This window comes from Heteronotia binoei, chromosome 3, assembly GCF_032191835.1.
Source record: "Heteronotia binoei isolate CCM8104 ecotype False Entrance Well chromosome 3, APGP_CSIRO_Hbin_v1, whole genome shotgun sequence".
In the NCBI taxonomy this organism is placed as follows: Eukaryota; Metazoa; Chordata; class Lepidosauria; order Squamata; family Gekkonidae; genus Heteronotia; species Heteronotia binoei.
This window is the reverse complement of record NC_083225.1, coordinates 34,401,225-34,416,121: the sequence shown is the minus strand read 5'-3', so window position 1 is coordinate 34,416,121 and position 14,897 is coordinate 34,401,225. Positions and strand designations below refer to the sequence as shown.

The 14,897-nt window shown below is 42.0% G+C and overlaps 1 long non-coding RNA gene across 1 annotated transcript in view; it reads right to left on the bottom strand.

The window, feature by feature from the left end:
• LOC132568892 (uncharacterized) overlaps positions 1-1,379 on the bottom strand; it is a 34,018-nt gene extending 32,639 nt beyond the window's left edge. The window contains exon 1 of the long non-coding RNA XR_009555221.1: positions 1,301-1,379. This is a non-coding gene — a long non-coding RNA (uncharacterized LOC132568892). The remainder of the gene's footprint in view (positions 1-1,300) is intronic.
• Between the last annotated feature and the right edge of the window lie 13,518 nt (positions 1,380-14,897).

Genomic DNA, 14,897 nt, shown 5'->3' with positions numbered 1-14,897 from the left:
GAGATTTCAGTTCTGACCATGTGTCAGAGGGAAGCAAGGTTTCATCAACAATTAGCAACTGTCTAAAGTAGACCATAAACTAATTAACGTCATAACAAATTTAAGAAGAACTGACATTTGGAGTGAAGTCATTATCTGTCATCGTGCTGTTCTTCTGAGCAAAGCTGTTAGACCAATTGAACATGTGTTAGTTCCCTCTGTTTAACATTCAGAGTTCATGATCCTTCCACCATTTTCATTTTTAGTTTTCAGAACCTTGTACACCATGGTTTGAACAAGCAAAAGAAGAAGAATTGACATTGAGGCTGTGAGACAAGGAGCTCTGTTGGTTGAACATTTCAGGTGGCATGATGTCACAATTCATTCCCTTCATAATGACATGACCTTCCTGACCTGATGTCAACTATAATACAGTTCTCTTTCTGCATTTATATAAAGACCAACAAGCCATTTTCAAGTCTGGGTTATTCAGAAGTCCAGAAGCCACAGAGGTAAACTAAATGCTACCATGTGTAGTCAGAAGACATGTATACTCTCGGTGTGTGTCTCTTTGAATAAGGCCTGCCTGCTTTTCAATTTGAGCCCAAGAAAGAAAACTTATTTCTACTGCTTCTCACTTTATGTCTTTGCAACTACTGACTTAGGTTTAACACCCAGAAAGAAAGAAACCCTCAAATCTAGACAATGCCCCATATACCTAGGGATGTCAGCCAACAGGTGGGACCTGGGGACCCCCTGGAATTACATCTCATCTCCAGACTGCAGAGATCAGTTCCTCTGGAGAAAATGGAGGAGGAGGAGCAGCAGCAGCAGAAGAAAAATAAGGGATTTATACCTCACCCTTCACTACCCAAAGGAGTCTCAGAGAGGCTTACAATCTCCTTTCCCTTCCCCACAACAGACACCTTACAAGGTAGATGGAGCTGAGAGAGCTCTGACAGAAACTGCTGTTGAGAGAACAGCTCTGCAAGAACTTGTGACTGACTCAAGGTCACATCAGCAGGTGCATTTGGAGAAGCGGAGGATCAAACCCAGTTCTCCCTGATAAGAATCCACACCCTTATCCATTGCAGCAAGCTGGCTTTGGAGGGTGGATTGCATGACATTGTATCCTACTAAGGCCCTTGTCCTCCCCAAGTTATATCCTCAAATCTCCAGGAGTCTCCTAGCCTGGATCTGGCAACTCTACCGATCCAGCCCTCAACGGGATTTTTGGCTGAGTGATGAAATACAAGTGTGACAGGATCACTGAGATCCAGATAGAACAGAAACAACAATAACAAGAAGAAATGATGTTTACTGTCAGAAATAGTTCAAATGTTTGAGCCTGAAAGTTTGGAAGTCTCAAGCAGTCACAAATGCTAAGTACCCTATTAGCCAATATCAAGTGAAGCAGAGTACATAATCTGTAATCAGTCCCAGGTGGGAGTGTTATGGAAGGATTTGTTTTAAAGGGCAAAATAAATTAATCTGTGATTAAATATGCCAGAGCAATGACACCATAATTTGTCAAAGATGCAGCACGATTCCACCTTTTAAATGGCTTAACTTTACCAGAGGTATTTAGTCCGCTATGATGGTTGTGTGCTAAAACAACTAGAAAGGAAATCATGCCACCCATGTTCTGCATATGGCCTGTTTTTACTACTTAGTGGCAATTTGCATGCAGCTGGCAACTCAACTAATAGGACTGTAGCTCAGGCACTTGTAAACTGGGGTGCTATTAGAGACACTCAGTACTAAGCGATGCTTGTAAAACTTCTAACCAATTAATCCTTTAGGTTGTAACACTAAGCTTCATTTTAAAAGAGGCTGTATTTGTGAAATCACAGATATGTAAACGTTACCTGCTACAGGATGTGCCTTTCCTATAAACTTGCGGAATGGGTAGTTGTATGGTTACAGTGATATGTGGATCTAAACAAGTCCTGCAGAATTTGCAGTTCATGTTGCCACGTAGGTTTTCCAGCCTCCTGGCGGTGGCTGGAGATCTCCTGACAGGGCTTTTTCCATATCAGGAACTCCTTTACATATTAAGGTGCACTCGCCTGATGTAGCCAGTCCTCCTGGAGCTTACAATAGGCCTTGTAAGAACAGCCCTGTAATCTCCAGGAGGATTGGCTACCGGGGGGGGGGGGGTGAAGCAAAGGAGTTCCTGCTACAAAAAAAGCCCTGCCTGTTATTACAAGCAATGGTTCCTCTAAAGTGTGGAGTGAGCAAAAAAATTCTACGTTGTGAGTTACTGGCATTAAAGTTGTGAGTGAGCAATTTGGCTACTGCATCAGTTAGTTTGCTCTGAGGCAGGCCATCCTGCCTGAGCTAAGACAAAAATGCACGAACCAGAGGCTAAAAAGCTGTGAACTAGCTCACACTAACTCAGCTTAGAGGGAACACTGAACAACTGATCTCCAGGTGACAGAGATCAGTTCACTTGGAGAAAATGGTCTCGTCGGCAGGTGGACTCTATAACATTTTAGACCATTGAAGTCTCTCTCCTCTCCAACCCCTGTCCTCCTCAGGCTCTGTTCCCCAAATCTCCAGGTATTTCTGAATCTAGAGCTGGCTACTAGATTTTGTGACTGTACTGTTTCAGCTCATTAATTCCAATTTTCTGACAAGAGTTCTCCCTGTTTGGAATCAAACAGCAGTCATCTGATTTCCCAACTGTACTAGCAATATTTGATAGAGTTTGTGCTGTCGAAATCGATGCCCGTTTGTGCACTGATTGGGCCAAAATGGTCTATAATGTATAAATGTGCCATTAAAAGTAACAAATGAATTGGGAGCCTGAGCAGCGTAAACGATGGCAGCATCGGAAAAAAACACAAAGGACAATAATTGTTCATCCTGAGTTGCAGCTCACCAGCCTTCTATGGGGCTAAGGGAAGGTACAATGTGTGTGTGAAGTACCATCAAGTTGCAGTTGACTTATGGTGACCCCAGCAAGGGGCTTTCAAGACAAGTGAGAAGCAGAGGTGGTTTGCCAATGCTTTCCTCTATTGTCTTCCTTCCCACCCGAGTACTAACCAGAACTGACCTTTCTTAGCTTCCAAGATCAGGCTGTACCATGCCACCATCCCTCCCCAAGAAAAGGTGGGGACAATAAGTGGGAAAAAACTTATTTTCAAAGAGCTGGAAAGTGAGTTGGACTCCTGGAAAGTGAGTTGGACTTGGCTTGAAGCAAACAAGTCAACTGTTGACTAAGAAGGATGTTTTTGAGGGATGAATGTAAGCTCAATGAATGATCTGTGAGTGAACACCATTTTGCTGAGGTCAGCTTTGAAAAGGTGAAGTTTGCTAGGATCAGATTTAGTTGGTTTTTTGTTAAAATTGGCTATTGCTTTTCTGCATCCTGAACTGGGCTCTAAATTAAGAGAAATGTCTAACAACTGCACAAACTAGGTAATAGCTTCAATCATTTTGGTGTATGTGGTAAAGCAGGTTCCTTTTTCGTGGTTGACGATGATTATCCAGATTAAGTAATTCATTTAACTGTGCATGAAACTCAGTAGAGATGTGCATGGAACTCAGTGGACCTATATACTTTTTTCACATTAATATTAATAACCTTCTGTCAGCATGGCATCCTTCCCAGCATCAAGATAAACCAAAGATAAGTATGGAAGAGCACTTAGAAATGCATAGTAAACTCTAATCTCCTTCCTAAATACTATAAATCTGGGCAATTTAAAGTATCTTGGCTCCTGAGTAAGAATGCAGTGGGACACAGTGGTGGGCAAAATGCAGTTCCTTAGCTCCGGGTTTTTTTTGGTACTCATATTTGCAATATATTCCTATAAACTGAGCTCCATACTTGTATTTTTTATAGGATGCAGTAACTTGTTATGGCCTTGTGAGTCACCATATCTGTGTATGATCTCTCATTCTGTTCAACTAATTTAATGACATGAAATGCATGGATTCATTAAAATAAATGTTAATGGCTTCCAATGATTTCCTAATGGAGAATCATCAGCTGATATCACAACTGATATGATTCTGCTTTTTCCGGTTTTCTGATCCAAAGTCACATCCTTTATAATAATAAAACCTAAATGGTATTGACCAAATGGAGCTCTCCCATTGGTTAATACCTGTGCTCCATAAACCACTAGCTTATCATGCATCAGTCACCACCTCTGAGTTCCCATTGCCTGACTTCCTTGCCTCCCACCTACCGCAGACCTGGGGACATTGAACAAATCACCAAAACAATCTTACCTCAAAGACAGACACATCTTCAACACTTCTCTGTGTCCTCTCCATCAACTGGCCTCAGAAAGGGCTGCCACTCTCTCTATATATATAGCATAAGCTTTTATAGTCTAGAGTCTGCATTGTCAAATGAAGTGTGAACTGTAATCTGGGACAATTTTTGCTGGAACAATATGTGTGATTTATTTAGATAGTTATACCCCGCATTTCTTTCCAATGGGAAATCAAAGTGGCTTACACCAGGGGTGGCCAACGGTAGCTCTCCAGATGTTTTTTTGCCTAAAACTCCCATCAGCCCCAGCCATTGGTCATGCTGGCTGGGGCTGATGGGAGTTGTAGGCAAAAAACACCTGGAGAGCTACCGTTGGCCACCCCTGGCTTACACCATAATTTTCCACTCCTCCATTTTATCCTTAGAACAGCAACTCTCTGAGGTAGCTGAGAGTGACTTGGATTAGCTGAGAGTAATCCAAGGTCAGCTAATAAGCTTCCATTGCAGAATTAGGTTTTGAACTTGGGTCTGGCAGATCCTAGTCCAACACTGTAACCCAAAAGTGCTGTTACTCATGTAAATCTTTAAAGGGACAAAAGACTCCTGTTTATTTTTGCTGCCTTCTTGTATATGCTTCCCACACATTGATTGGCAAGGAAGTGAAAGTGCCTGCATAATAGAAAAATCAATCAGGACAACCTTGTTTGGCAGGAAGGTTGGCTAGCTGTTCTGGTTGGATGGTGTCCCTGTCATGTCTATTGATTCTCTCTCTCTTGCTGTATGGGAAATGTAAACTACAATCAACATAATGATCAGATTGGAATATTTCCAATTGCTCACAGTTCTCCCCCCCCCAAAAAAAAATCGATTGCTATTCAGAGCGTTTTAACAACAACAAAAAAAAAGGTGTGATTTTGGGCCAGACTTTGATTAGTATGTTTCTGGCTGCACATTCCTAGCTTCTGGCATGATACATGACAATATTAATGTGCAGGTAGCTTCTGGTGTTTGAACAGTTTGGTGTAGTGGTTGTGTGTGGACTCTTATTTTGGAGAATTGGGTTTGATTCCCCATTCCTCCACTTGCAGCTGCTGGAATGGCCTTGGGTCAACCACAGCTTTCACAGAGGTTTTCCTTGAAAGGGCAGCTTCTGTGAGAGCTCTCTCAGCCTCACCTACCTCACAAGGTGTTTTTTGTGGGGAAGAAAGATAAAGGATATTGTAAGCCACTCTGAGACTCTGAAATTCAGACTGAAGGGTGGGATATAAATCCAATATCATCATCATCATCATCATCATCATCATCATCACTAGTCCCAGTGGCAGAAGTGTGTGAAGATACAAGTGAACTGCTTCATTTTTTGTTTTTTTTGTGGATCATTCAAATGTGCCCTCTGTTTTGGATGTGTGGTCTTTGATTTTGCCAGGAGCCTCTCACTTTGAACTGAAGGAATATAGCATTTCTTTTTGTGCCGTGTTGCAGAAGGAACTAATTATTGGAACATATGTGTAAAGAATAAACCATTAAGCTTTACAAGTAAAAATAACAGCGAGGGAGAAGTGGAAAGGATAAAAAACAGCCACCAGAAACTGAGATCTGTATTAAAAGACAAGACCTGATTCTAACTTGTAATATGTTAAATCATATCCGATGCTTATAATATGTTAAATCATATCCGAAAAGGTTTTTAAAAACTGAAACTTTTCCTTCTGTTTTATAGTCCTACTGCATATGTTCTCCTGAAATAAAGAGATTGGCTGTTCTGGCCATTTCAACCCTGACCCATATGTGTGGCTTTGCCTTTTGGTCTCTTAGACCCCAACTAATATGAATTGGAGAAAAGTTAAGCCCTGCATATTCATGGAATTAGGGGTCTAGATGACCCTGCCATGGGAGGAAAAAAAAAAAAGCCTTTGCATTTGCCAGCACTGTCTCAATCTTTCTGTATTTATTTAAAACATTTATATGCTGCCTTTTTAGAGAGCACCTCAAGGTGGGGTCTGGTGGCAGGGAACCTTTGCCTCCACTGGAGAGTCCCACAAACCTAATTCACAGGAGGCTGTGCCTGAGGATCCCCTAAATCACAGAAACAACATCTCAGAGGGCTCAGTAGACTGTAACAGAAGAGGAGGATTGCTGCTGCCCCCTGTTAATGAAAGTATATTTAGTTTTCCTTCTCAGTGTTGTTGGCTACAGCCAAGGCCTTTTTTTGTAGCAGGAACTCCTTTGCATATTAGACCACACACTTGTGATGTAGCCAATCCTCCTGGAGCTTACAATAGGACCTGTACTAAGAGCCCTGTAAGCTCTTGGAAGATTGGCCACATCAGGGGGAGCGTGGCCCCCTGCTACAAAAAAACAGCCCTGTTCCTGCTACAAAAAAAAAAAGGATTAACCCATTATTGGCTAATCCTTACCATGTAACCCTGTAAAGTAAATCAGTGTGATTATATTCAGGGTGTTAACAGCAGTCCGAGACATACACCAGTTATATAGTCACTTTTGCTCCATCCCTGGGCTTCTGATTTCATTGGGTTAAGTGACCAATTCCCCACCAGTTGCTGTGTGGCTGTATTTTGACCTGCGGCTCCCTCCAATTTCCCCCAAGGGTTCTTGATCTTGTTTGTTTTGGGGTTTTTTTGGAGATCAGGAAGCCTCGAGGGAAATTGGAGGGAGATGCAGATCAAAATGCTCCCACACGGCAACTGGTGGGGAATCAGTCGCTTGAGCCATGGAAAGCAGAAGCCTGGGTGCGGAGCAACTGCTAGTGAGGCATCAGTCTGAGAATCCGTGTTTTGCCTAAATTAAGGCCACTTGTGAGTTCAGAGCACTGGTGAGAGGAGATCTAGGGACAGTCTGATTTGTATTTCTAACTGCCTTTCCAAATCTAGACTAAACTCTTCTAATATTGATTTACTGCCCTCCTCCCCCCCCCCCCAAAAAAAAGCCCTGGCTACTATGATTGTTGCATCTGTTATGGGTATTCTGGAGGGCTACTCTTCAGGCAACCCTATTTTAAAGGTTCACACGGGACTAGTCAATATACTGAGCCAGTCAATTTTGGGGTTTCTTTTCTTTGAACTGTGCTTTCTGTCTTGTCCTCTTTTCCAATTTACATACTTCTTCTGAAAGTTCCTTCCATTCCAAAAGTTGTTTGCTTTGTAGTTTTTGTGGTGGAGTGCTGTTGTTTGAGCAAACCAATTCTAAACCTCCCTTGGGTTTACAGAACTAGTTTCAGAGTTCTTTAGATCCTAGCCTTTCTTTTGCTATCATTCTGCTTTAAAGATGGATAATTGCCTGACCATACTACATCTAGCAATGGGGGTGGTGGGGGGGGGGGACAACAGTATGCAATACTTAATTAAAACATCAACAGAGCATTCTGCCTTTCTGCACCAGCTGCTTGCAGCTGTACTTTTTAGGACAAAAAAGAGAGGAAGTACAGCTAAGCCCATGGAAAGTGTGCAACCGGGAGAGAGGACTACATATGAATTACATTTAACAACATGAAAAACCTTTTTAATGGTCCCAAACGCAGGAGGACTAATACATATTCATCACTTTAGATGCAATGCTTGTTTTCTTAACAAGATGAAGAAACAAGAAAGCACAATCTTGCTCTGTCTTTCTCTCCCCAAGGTTCTGCAGTTATTTGGAGTCACATTCTACTGTGACTAAGAAAAAATGGGGAGGGGGGGCTATGCTGATAGAAGTAGGCTTGATTCCAAAAGTTAGGGATCATTGGGGACAAAGTGGGATAAACCCCTTCACTATGTCCGTTTGGTGTAGTGGTTAAGTGTGTGGACTTTTATCTAGGAGAACTAGGTTTGATTCCTCACTCTTCCACTTAGAGATGCTGGAATGGCCTTGGGTTAGCCATAACTATCGCAGGAGATGTCCTTGAATGAGCAGCTGCTATGAGAGCCCTCTCAGCTCCACCCACCTCAGAGGGTGCCTGTTGTGGGAGGAGAAGATAAAGGAGATTGTAAGTCGCTCTGAGTCTCTGATTCAGAGAGAAGGATGGGATATAAATCTGCAGTCTTCTTCTTCTTCCTCCTCCTTAATTTCCCCCCTCATACAGGTCTTATTTATTCCTGCATGAAAAGGTAAAGATCGTAACTTGCTAGCACCATTGTGGTGAAGCAGAATTATCTCACCTGACACTCAGTTTGCTGTAGTGGTTAAGTGTGCAGACTCTTATCTGGGAGAGCCGGGTTGATTCCCCACTCCTCCACATGCACCTGCTGAAGTGACCTTGAGTCAGTCACAAGTTCTCACAGAGCAGTTCCTCTCAAGAGCAGTTTCTGTTAGAGCTCTCTCAGCTCCACCTACTTTTCAAGGTGTCTGTTGTGGGGAGTGGAAGGGAAAGGAGATTGTAAGCTGCTCTGAGACTCCTTAGGGTAGTGAAGTGTGGGGTATAACTCCAATCTACTCCTCCTCCTCCCTTCTTCCCCTTCCCCCTCCAACTGTATTCAACAGAAATGAGAAGAGTACATCCCAATGAGGAGGCTCCCTAACAGTTTCTTGCAAAGCTTGTTGTAAAATATTAATAAGAACACCAAACCCAACCTGGAAATCTACAGAAAAGGATGTGTTCCTGTCAGAAAGAGGCTCTTTAATAGTTTCTTGCAAAGCTTCTTTAAAATATTTGGGTGAAAGATTACAGCAATTCCTGAAAGAGGACACTGAAAGAGGAGGACATCACCTGTCAGGTTACTGGATCCCTTATGAACAGACTTTGATTATTGAGTAGAGTTGCGGCACGCAGAGGTTTTTCAGAGAATTCTTTGTTATTAAGAATTCATACTCAAAAAGATAGTGTGCTATCAAATAGAATGTTGAATAGAGTATAATCACTGTGTATAAGGTTATAAGAACACACTATATTTTTATAGGACACATGTAAGACTCTTGAAAACGCATCAGATTTTATTGTGGTGAGTGTTGTTCTTTTTGCGGTTTATTCCACCATGAATCTGATTCCGCGATGAATCTGCTAATTTCATTGTACAAAAATTACCGAAGGGCAGGGGGAAGGAATTGATTTATGATAGTGGGCCTCTCTTTGCTCAGCTCCTCTCTCCTCTGTCCCCTTGTGTAAATTTCTGAGCCCATTCTTGAGGATGGTAGGTTATTAAATAAGCTAACCAATAAATAAATAATAAAAGTGAAGAAAATGATATTCTTCCCTTCCACTGTATCTGAGGAAGTGAGCTCACAAAAAGCTTGTGCTGGAATAAACACGGTTAACCTCGAAGGTGCCACTGAACTTTTGTTTTGCTACAGTTGACTACTAACAAGTCTAACTAGGATTCTAGGTCTTCCCTTGCCACCTGGTTACTATGGATGGGGAGGTAGAGTTGCCAAATCTAAGGTGAGAAACCCCTGGAAATCTGGGACTGGAACCTGAGGAGGACAAAGACCTCAGTGGGGGACTATGCCGCCTTCCAAAGCATCCACTCTCTCCCAAGGATTTGATCTCTGTAGTCTGGTGACAAATTGTAAATTCAGGTGATTCCCAGGTCTTACCTGGAAGTTGGCATCCTTATGTCTGCCCTTCTGGAACTAATGCTTATTAACACGGAGCCAGTAGAAATGTGCAGTGTATTTCTGTACATGGAGGGGAACCATACCTGAGATTTGTACCATGTACCTGTCTTTTCTTTGTACAGCCATAGACACCACACTCATCATAACGGCAGGTAAATAGGATAAAGAACAGTGTGTATATGTTTGGTTTTTTTTCAAAAAGATGATACTGTGCTCTGGTTATGAAACACAGTTTGAAAATATATTCTGAGCACTGTGCCCGAGTAGAGTAGTCAGCTCTATCAGTGCTGCTAATTGCTTCCTGCTGTCATTTCCCCCAGCTCAGAACAATCCCAGAATGTTCTCATTTCCTCCCCCTACCAGCTATTTAACCCTGTGAAGAACTCCAGAGAGATCTCAGGAGACTTAACTTCTGCACCTTTGAAACCCACTAGTTAAGTTCCAGGGTTGACGTATAAATGAACTCTGCATCTGTGTGATGGCTGGTCTTTGTTTTTAGTTCGTTTCTGATAAACTCTTCCTCTATATAACATTCTCCAGCTATGTCCCCGCCCCCCCCCCCACCCCGAGCCAAACACATTATTTCAGTAAACAGTCTATGAAAAACTGGGTGAAAAGAGTCCTGAATGTTTAGCGACACATCAAACATCAAGTCTTTAAAATGAGATTGCTGTCTGACTTGAATTAATTATAGATGGTACCATGTTTCATAGATGGATGAAATCCACTCTCCTTTTAGTCCCCGCAGTTACCTTTGGAGAGCCTTGAGATCTGTGGTTGGCTTGGAGGCTGTTTGTTAAGGCCGCTGGCCACAGATGGCGAACAGATGCTGGCTCCGAAGAGAGCAGCATTCCCAAACTGATAGGAATTAACTTCTCTCTTCCTTCCCCAGAGTGAAAAACGGCTTTGATTAGGCACTGTTTAGAATTCTCTCGAGAATATGCTCCTGTAGAAAAATGGCAAAGGTTCAAATTGCAATGCTCATGCTGATTTAATTAGGCAACCATAATGTTTAGCAAAAAGCATGCTGCTTTTATTGTTGTGTGGCTCTGTCAAACAGCAGCTCCTTTCTACTTCTTTGTGACGTCAATCCGTGTTTTCCTGCTGGCATCAAGGAGACAAAGATCAAGTTTACGGTGATATATATGAAGAGGCTTGCAAACAGTTTCACCCCCGCCCAATTACGAATTAAACAAAGTGAGAATTGGTGAATGGGAATCACATCTTTGTCTTCTCCATCCTTAATCCTGATAAAACCACTCCTTTGACTGAAAGAGAGTAGTTATTAATGAACTGTCATACAAATCATCTCTCCTGAGTTCCTTATAACGAAGTGGGAGAGGACAGCAGCATTGGGAGGCGAAATGTTGGCATGCGTATGAGTGGGGGGGGGGGCAGTATTGAAGAAATTCAATAACACTGGAGAATCAACTCCGTAGAACAATTGTGAATGTCAAAATCATTTTATCAAAAACATTTTATCTTAATTAAAAGTATGGCTGCCTTCAGATTTCAGTAGGGTGCAAGGTTGCCTGCAGAGATGGTTGAGATTTCAGAAGGGTGAGTAAATTTACTCAAAAGTAAGCCCCATTTCTTTCCCCCAGTAGTCCACAGATTATCTATCTATCTATCTATCTATCTATCTATCTATCTATCTATCTATCTATCTATCTATCTATCTATCTATCATCTCAGATTGCAGTCGAAGTCCATAAGGCCTGATCTTGTTTATGTTTAAATGGGGCGTATTTGTAAGGTAAGAGGCAGAAATAAAGTGGCCAGCTCTGGATTGAGAAGCACCTGGAGATTAGGAGGGAGGGACCTAGTATGATGGGGCTTGTGGGGAGGAGGGACCTCAGCCGGCTACAATGACATAGAATTCACTCTAATTGCTCTAAGGCCAGTCCTATGCATTCAGAACACAGATTTCTTTTTCTCTTGTCCTTTGTACGTTCAAAGATAAACTGAGTACTGCAGTATCTTTCCAGAGCCAGAGTAGTATAATATTTTGGACTACGGCAGCCTTTATTTGTGGTGGTTTAATCAGTTGCAGGAAGTTTTGTTCAAACATCCTACCCTGAACCGGCTTCACCACACACTTGGTCACCACACACTTTGTCATTCAGAATATTTGCAGAATTCTTTTCTTTCTTTCTTTCTTTCTTTCTTTCTTTCTTTCTTTCTTTCTTTCTTTCTTTCTTTCTTTCTTTCTTTCTTTCTTTCTTTCTTTCTTTCTTTCTTTCTTTCTTTCTTTCTTTCTTTCTTTCTCTTTCTTTCTTTCTTTCTTTCTTTCTTTCTTTCTTTCTTTCTTTCTTTCTTTCTTTCTTTCTTTCTTTCTTTCTTTCTCCCATGCACATAAGCATGTGTGTGAAGCTCTGACTCCTTTTTGACAGCTTCACAATCCCTCAGCCAAGTACTCTGGCCCGTCTCAGCTTCCTTCATTTCACCTCTCTTTCTTGGAATACATGGGGCGTAAAGTGCAGATTTACATGAGAGTAATCCCTTTGTGTCAATCATGGGATGCTCTCCAACAGCAACTCTGATGGAGAAACAGGAGAGAGGGTTACTCAAAAACAACTCCCCCAGGACTCCCAATCCAAAATGACTACATGGCCACAGTGATAAATGCAAGGGGCAATTATGTGTTTATGAGCTCATAGCTACCTGATCCAAGAACAAACAAATAAACAAACAAAAAGTACCAAAGGAGGTGGAAACAGAAGGGAAGGTTTAGACTTCCCAAATGGCTTGACTTTGCAATGGAGGTTTAGACACTGGGAAACATAGGACAAATGTACAGACATCTATTCACACTAGATGTTTGCTTTGCATCCAACTCACCATATGATGGGGTATGACTGGAGAACAGGTGTCAGATGTGAAGGAGCCCATTTAATCTATAAGGGAACAGCAGCCATAACAAGCCAAACTGCTCGTCTGACCACAGCCTAAGACTGTGGAGATCTTGGATTCAAACCACTAAATCAACACTCAAACCTTGATTCTCTCTCAGCTGCATCTGCATCACAGAATTGTTGTGAAAATAAAACAGGGAAGGAAAACCCCTGTGCCACCGTTAGAGCAAGTTCAGCATCCCTTTCAGTCAAAGTACATCAAAATTCAGAGCAAGTCAAGCAGTCAATATAAGAAAGCCCATTTGCATTACTGAAAATAGGCAACTTAACAGTGGTTATTGTGAGTCTCTCTCTCTCCCTTTCCCACTCCCCCTCTCTCCCACCCCACCCCTCTCTCTCTCTCAGAAGCAGCTTTCACTGGGTCTCCCAGTAAGTAATAAAAGTTCATGGCACACCCTATGCAATTATTTCACCACACTGTCAAACCTGCACATGGTTTGTGCTTAGATTACTGGGAATTGTTTACCTCTATAATTACTGCAAAGCATCTCTAAGAAACCCTTTCATTCCATAGAAATCTTTATGGTATTCCCTTCGTAGATTGGCTGCTCTAGCATCCCATATATCCATCTAATATATCTTAACTTGAAGATTCCATTTTCTTCTCTTTTCTTTTTTTAAAGCAATAGTTGATTCCCTACCGGGCCACATTTGGCTCTCGAGCCATGTTTTGCAGACCCCTGCCATAGAGCTAAGTTGAGATAGAAATGTGATAGACGCAGCAGCGCTATCAACACAAACGTTTGGAAGGAAATGGATTTGTTTAATATGCATTCACAATGGATGGAACAGATTTATTTTAAAAGCATATTTCATTCAGTCAATGATCTGTCCAGAGACACAGATGCTCGTAATGAATATTTAATTTGCACCAGTTTTCTCCCTCCACCCAACTATCCTTGTTTTAAGAAAGTTAAGAAAGTTATTTTTTATAGATGTGAAAGACCGTAGGTTTGTATTTCTGTGATTATTTACATTTGGTGATGATTCTTGCCAGTGGTCCCCCCACACACACCTTTTCTAGTGAACAGAATAGTGTATTGGATAAAGTCCATCTAATTCTGCATACTGGGTGAGATCTAACAGATTTTCCATGATGAAGAAGGGAGAGCCACCGTTGGGTGGTGGAAAGTGTTGTCAAATCACATCTGACTTATGGGAAACCCATGAGGTTGCCATTGACTGCCTCTAAGTAACAGCCCTGGACTTCTCTGGTGGCCTCCATCCAAGTACTAATCAGGGCTGACCCTGCTTCCTTTCTGAGATCTGAGGGGAGCAGACTAGACTTTGACTACCCAAAAAGGCTATGCTGCGGATTATGGGATCTGCATGGGCAAAAGCCATGTGGGGTGAGGGCTGTCATAAAAAAGAAAATGGGGTGGGACTGAGTGAAAAAGCTGGGTGGGTCCCACTTCACTGCCCAGCCATATCCAGATATATCTTGGAAGATCACAAGCAAAGGGGTCATGAGATTCTGTTTCACAAACACTGTTTTACATGGCTTTTTAAAAATTATTTGAGAAAGAAAGCACAGGAACACAGTTCTGGCTGGCTTGGTGTCAGGGGTATGGCCTAATATGCAAATTAGTTCTGGCTGGGCTTTTTTGTGTGGAACAATAGTGACACCAGGGGTGTGGCCTAATATGCAAATGAGTTCATGCAGGGCTTTTTCTACAAAAAAAAGCCTTGTCATTTTACATTTCAGGCAGTTTTGTATTAAAAAGGTTACATTATCCTAGGACACTTGAACGCAAGACTCTGCTATATACTGAATCAGACCATCGGTCCACCACAGTCAATATTGTCTACTCGGACTGGGAGAAGTCTTTCACACCACCTTTTGCCAGGTTCTTTTTAACCGGAGATACCAGGGATTGAACCTTGGCCTTCTGCATAGCAAGCAGATGCTCTACCTCTTGAGCCATTGCCCCTCTCATAGGTTATATCCAACAACTGAAGGGCATTTCCACTGTTGTCAGATATGAATCCTTTGGTCTCGCATAGGGTAGCACTCTTTGCACTTGCAGCTAGAAAAGTTAGATCCAAGGTGGCTCCTAGTAATGCATCACACTGAGCTCTATAGTTCAGCATAGCTAATATTTATTTTATTTTTATTTTATTCGATTTATATCCCGCCCTACCCCACCGAGGCGGGCTCAGGGCGGCTTGAACTATTTTATAATTATTATTGAACTATTTTAAACATTGTATTCTTGAAATTTTAG